Raw genomic sequence first — 6132 nt, forward strand, 5'->3', positions numbered from 1 at the left:
ATATATATGTATCTCAATATATTTCAACTTGCAAAGCTGGACAACTAGTCCAGTTTTCTTCCCACAATAAGCATTCAGAGATCCCTCTGGACTGTGGTTTACTGTCCACCAGCCAAAAGAAGTTGGCACATGCAGCAGGTGGGTCAACAGCAGCTGGAATGGAGCTGGAGTGTGCTGAAGTGATCCACAGAGATGTGAGTGTGCTGATATGCCCAAGATGCTACTTACTTTCAGCAAGCTTTAAAAACTAGATGGAAATCTGCTATATAAAAGAAGATTTTTAAAAGTATATATGAAAACAGTGCTTTGGGATTAGATCCAACATCCATTGCTACAAAATACAGTGGGAGGAGAAGAAAGCTAGGACAAAAGAGAAAAGGCATTTGCACATAGTAAAATAGGTATGTATTTTTTTCTGTTTCTCCATCTGTGCTGGATGCAGCCAGTTGCTTACCACAGCCTGGTTAGTTGATGTATCATGAACATCACTGTCGCAGCAGGGATTACTGCAACAAGTATATTTCAAACCAGGAGTCCCGTGGAAACCGAAGTATATATGGACAGATTCATGGTAGATGTTTCAGAGATGTTTATTTCTCCAGCCGCATGGCCGGGGCTCAGCTCAGGAACTCCGCAGTCACAGGACCCAAGGGTCCTTGGCGTTATCAGGGAACCCAAACAAACCAATGGGGAACAAGGCTGACCAGGGGCAGGGAGACCCCGTGTCTCCTCCCCAGGGCCCCTCTCCCAGGGCTCCATGGCAGGGGAGGGACCCCAACATCTCACCCGTTTTATTTTAATAAAAGGAGAATGAAAACAACTGGATAAACATAACAAGAACAGTTTCAAGACAAAACAAGCCACCCTCCTGAGTCTTTAAATGTCCAAACAGATTCTGTGGAACATCTTAGGGCTGACAGGAGGGAGACAGAACTCTCCGGACACGCTTTGTGGGGAAACTGAGGCAGGAGAGGGTTTAATTTCTTCCCTCCCCCTTTTCATCCCCCCCTCGGCATCGGAGAGGAATTGTAGGGAAAGGGAATTGTATAGGGAAGCCATGGGGTGAAAAACGGATTAGGAATAAACTGGGGATGGGGTAAACTTAGGAAAGGCTTCATACTGGGTATAGGGTAAAAGGGGGAAGTAGGCTGTGGGTAGGGAAATTGCAGGGATGGATATTGTTTATAATTTTGTGCATAACGGCTGCCTTTGACTGGAATACCTCCAGGCCCAGTAACATTTGCTGCTTGTAAACCCTTCTTTCCTTGCACTATATCAAACTGTACAACTTCTCCATCTCCTACACTTTGCAGGTAATTTTTAGGGTTATTCCTTTTAATGGCAGTTCTATGGATGAATAGATCTTCCCCTGTATCATCTCGCGTTATAAATCCATAGTTGTTTTTTACATTGTACCATTTCACAGTTCCTGTGACTTTTGTGGCTACAACTCCTCCTATCACATGCTTGCGTGTTCGTCGTGGGTGCCGGTCCCGCGTGGCCGCCACCTCGCCGACTCCGACGTCTCGGCCGGGCCCCCGCGTTGCGGCTGCTCCGCGCTCTGTGAGGGGCGCTGCGCCGGCGCGTGTCTGGGCTCTGCGCGGCCCCGCGTTGCCATCGCTGCTGGCTCCGCGCCCTGTGAGCTGTTCCACTCGGCCAACTCCATGCTGCTTTGGGTGTGGCCTCGTTCCGGCTCAGTGCTGTGCTGCACGGCTTCTCGTGTTGCTGTGGAAACCGCCGCTTCTCCCTCCGCAGGGCTCTCCGAGCCGTGTGCTCAGAGCGGCCTGCCACGCCGTTGCCCGGTTCCTGGCCGCTTGTGGCCCACGGCACCCGCGGCGCCTGCGGCATCTCTCCCTCACTCGCGGCCGCGTAGCCGGGGACCCCGAGACAGGGATGGGGTCCGCGATAAGGCACGGGCTCCCGAGGGGGCAGGGCGCATCCAGTGCAGGCACCTCCGCCGGCGTGTGCCACAGGGATGGCGGCCGCGCGGCCTCGGCCGCGGGACTCTGGCTGTCCTTTGCTTTAATAGGACCATATAAATGCTCCTGAATAGCTTCACTGACCACCATGGATCCACGCAAGGGTTCGATCACTAATACATGTTCTGTTTGATCTTTCATCTCCCACAAGATCTCGCCCCAAAAACACCCCAGATGAGATCCAGGAGGTTCAATATCAAAAAGTAATTCTCGAGAAATATAGGAGAAATTTTTGAAAAGCCATTTAAAAAAAAGTTCTAGATCTCCCGGTTCCATTACTTTTTTATTTTGTTGTTCAAGGATTCCTTTAACTTCTAGGTACATTTCTTTCTGTGGCTCAGAGAGCCCCATTTCCCACGATTCTTCCATAGGCCAGCGAGAATATCCGAACCAAGATGAGGAGAGGTCTAGAGTGGTTATTTTACTCACGAATTGTCCTCAGGGATAGGTATCTTGCTCGCATTCCTCCACCAGTTTGTCGCAGCAGGGATTACTGCAACAAGTATATTTCAAACCAGGAGTCCCGTGGAAACCGAAGTATATATGGACAGATTCGTGGTAGATGTTTCAGAGATGTTTATTTCTCCAGCCGCATGGCCGGGGCTCAGCTCAGGAACTCCGCAGTCACAGGACCCAAGGGTCCTTGGCGTTATCAGGGAACCCAAACAAACCAATGGGGAACAAGGCTGACCAGGGGCAGGGAGACCCCGTGTCTCCTCCCCAGGGCCCCTCTCCCAGGGCTCCATGGCAGGGGAGGGACTCCAACACATCACAAAGCTAACACAGGATTAGAACTTCTGGATTACAACAGCTGAGTGAAATCTTGTCCTTTACCACACTCTGGATACAGCCCAAAAGCTTCTTCAGTGTTGTCTTGCAAATACTTATTGCCAGCTGATTCTTTTCTTGCTGCTATGAGATGGCAAAGACAGTTGGGCCTTTTAGTCTGTGAAGGTTGACATACCCATGCTGGGTGACTGGCATGTATCTGTACTGCAGGTACATCAGAAGCCAGACCAATCTTAAAGCTCTGTAATGTCATTGTTTTGTGTGGTTTTGGAAAAGAAGGGGGGAAAAAAATTTGGGGCTTCCTCTATTATTTAGCCTGACCAGGTATCAATAGTCATCAGGAGATCTACTTTGCAGATAGTTACAGAAATACTCTCTTTTTCCAGTATGACTAAAGTATTAGGCAAAGGAATTTAAAATTAAAATCTGTGATATAGATAGTAGCTGGATTCTAGAAGTTGAGTAGACGGTTTTCAGGCACAAGCCTGAAACCTGATTTGCATCAGGTTTGTGTGGGTAGTCTGACCCTTTTCCAGTTTAACTGGATATTGTGCTCATGGAGACATTACAGGGATTAGATTTTTTTTACTTGTGAAGGACTTCATGTTTCAACTGATGAACAGTTTTTACCATTATTAGTACTCCATTCTGTTCAAAGTTATCAGTTTAGTTATATTTTAACTGTATGTTAAGTATATAGGACAAACGTGAATGGATCCAGGTCTAAAAATATTTACAAATATTTGTAACTAACAATAATGACTTCATATGTGTGCAAGATGTTATGTGTGAGACTAGATACAAGCCCAAAACAGCAATCAATTCCATAACAGCTTTCATAAAAAGAAATTTGAATGAAAGTGTTCAGAAAAGTATAGAGTAAAAGCAGAAAATATATCTTCCCTATTAATGATGGTGTAAATCACAAGATGTACAAATTGCAACATTCACAACATTTTTATATGGAAAATATCACAGCTAATGCCGAGCACTGCTGGAATACACAAATATAGGTATTGATCTTTCCTCAGCTTTTCCCTCTTTTATAGCAAAGGCAAAAAAATATTTTCATCATGTTTCCAGAATTAATTATTCAAGGAGGCACTGAGAGATTTAATTACTCCTAAACCCCAATTTTGTTAGACCATGTCATGAGGTCAAAACTTTGACAGTAACATTTCACTATTTAATAAAGACAACAAGATTCAAACTGCCCTATGACAAGAAAGCCTAATTGAGTTTCATCTGGTTATTCAACTGATATCTGTTGACTGTAAATGATGAGTAGAAGCTATGGAAATGTTTGCAAACTGATTTTAGGTCATATAATCATAGAGTGGCTTGGGTTGGAAGGGACCTTAAAGATGATCTGGTTCCAATCCCCCTGCCATAGGCAGGGACACCATCCACTAAATCAGGTTGCTCAAAGCTCTATCTGACCTGGCCTTATTTAAATTCTATGGTTATTTAATTCTGTAGTTATAGTCCTATTGTGTTACCCTACTAAGAAGAGACTAGGATTTATTTGACTTGGAAGGAACAGTTTGAAAATACACAGTTAAGCAGAGGGATTTGAGGGAGGAAGTGTGGTTATTTTGTTCAGCTCACAGCATGGTGAGATGCATCCTGTTAACTCTGCAGCTACATGAACAGTGAAAAATATATTCAGCGGACATGTTGTTGAGTATAAAAACAAGAATTGTGAAATTCTTTCTTTCTCCATTTGGTATCTGAATATAGGGAAAGAACTCGACTACTTTGGCTGCAGTACTTTCTTCACAGCATCATTTTTACTCAGAATCCAGAGTAGAGGAAAACATCCTAAAAACCTATTGGAGGTGTTGTCTTTTATTTGGTGTAACAAAAATGGATTTGGGTTCAGTTGCCGCATTTCTGTCACATGCAAAGTCAATAGCCACTTCTGCTTTGTAGTTTCTAGACACCAAGCATCATCAGCATTCCTCCTCTTGACTTTACTCAAAAGTCTGCTGTACAGATCTTAGGTCTGTACACGGCATCTGATAGGGTTTCTGACCCTGTGTGTGACCTCTACTCTGGGAGTGATTTATCTTCCTAATGCAGAGGAACATCAATATGATGCATTCTTTAGTTAAGTCTATGGTTTCTGAGCTTATGGACTTGGAAATATGCCATGATCTGCTAATACAAGCGAGGGTCGTGATGGTACGTTTACAGATTTCAGAATGAAAAAGGACACAAGGGATTTCAGTTCTAATCAAAACAGTGCACCTTTATTAAGTGCCCACAACACGGTAATGCAATAGAGGAGAGAAAGAGAGAGATAAAGAAAACAAAGTAAAGAGTAGAGAGGAAGAAGGGGGCGGGGATAGCTACCAACGGATGAGACGAAGTCCTCGTGGTCTTCTGCCAATAGATTCGCCTTCTTTCTGTGGGGAGATCTCGTCTCAGTTATCTCAGAAAGTCCCTTTATAGTCCTTTTCTGAAGCGAGGGGCAACTGGCCAAGACCATATATATGTTTTGTAGTAACACTGCAAAACTAGAAGCTAGCACTAACTATCACAGGTACATACCAAGCATGCCTTTTATAGGCTGTACTGCCTGCCGTGGTTTGCGGCCTAGCAGCGTTAGCGTGTCTACTTCTGGCATGAGTTTAGCAGTGCTCTCGCTTCTGCTTTCTAGCTATATCTCCACATCTCCCCCTTTTTTCCCCAAGAGGTGGGGAAATCTACAGCCGTTGTTATGAGGCCCGTTGCTTTGGGAAACAGGTACAGGACAGGTGTACAGGACATGTCACTCCTTTCCGCATCAGCGCAGTCCTTCCTGCCTGGGCAGCAAGAACGGCGCAGTCCACTGTGACCTGCACTAATTTTCCTCAGGAATGCGTACCAGTTCCCAGCGGGCACACCCGCAGGCAACACTTGACAGACAACCCACCTTAGGCAGGTCGGAACTCCTGTGTTCAGTCTCTGTCCTTGGCAATGATCGTGAGGCAGATGAGGGATCTTCGGACCATCTCTTACAAAATGTAAGAAAAATTATTTGTGGCTGTGATAGTCAAAACATGTACAGTGGGATTTAGAGAATACAGCTTCTGTTCAATGACATCATGTATGACAGTGGAGTCCTACCTAGAAAGGTGTGTATTTAAAAATAACACCATGGAAATGTTTTTTTTTATTTTGCTAGTGAATTTTAGTTATGATTTATGCAATAAAGAATGCTTCTCTGAAAATAGAGGAAGGTGCTGTTCATAACAAAATTTAGTTAATAGTACATTTTTCATTTTATCTTTCAAGCTTTCTAGGGAGGGCAAGTAGATATGTAGAGGCAAAGGAAGGCATTGTGATCCCCAGTCAGTGAAGTAAATTGATAATCTTTCAA

Source organism: Corvus hawaiiensis, chromosome 6, assembly GCF_020740725.1.
Source record: "Corvus hawaiiensis isolate bCorHaw1 chromosome 6, bCorHaw1.pri.cur, whole genome shotgun sequence".
Classification (NCBI taxonomy): Eukaryota; Metazoa; Chordata; class Aves; order Passeriformes; family Corvidae; genus Corvus; species Corvus hawaiiensis.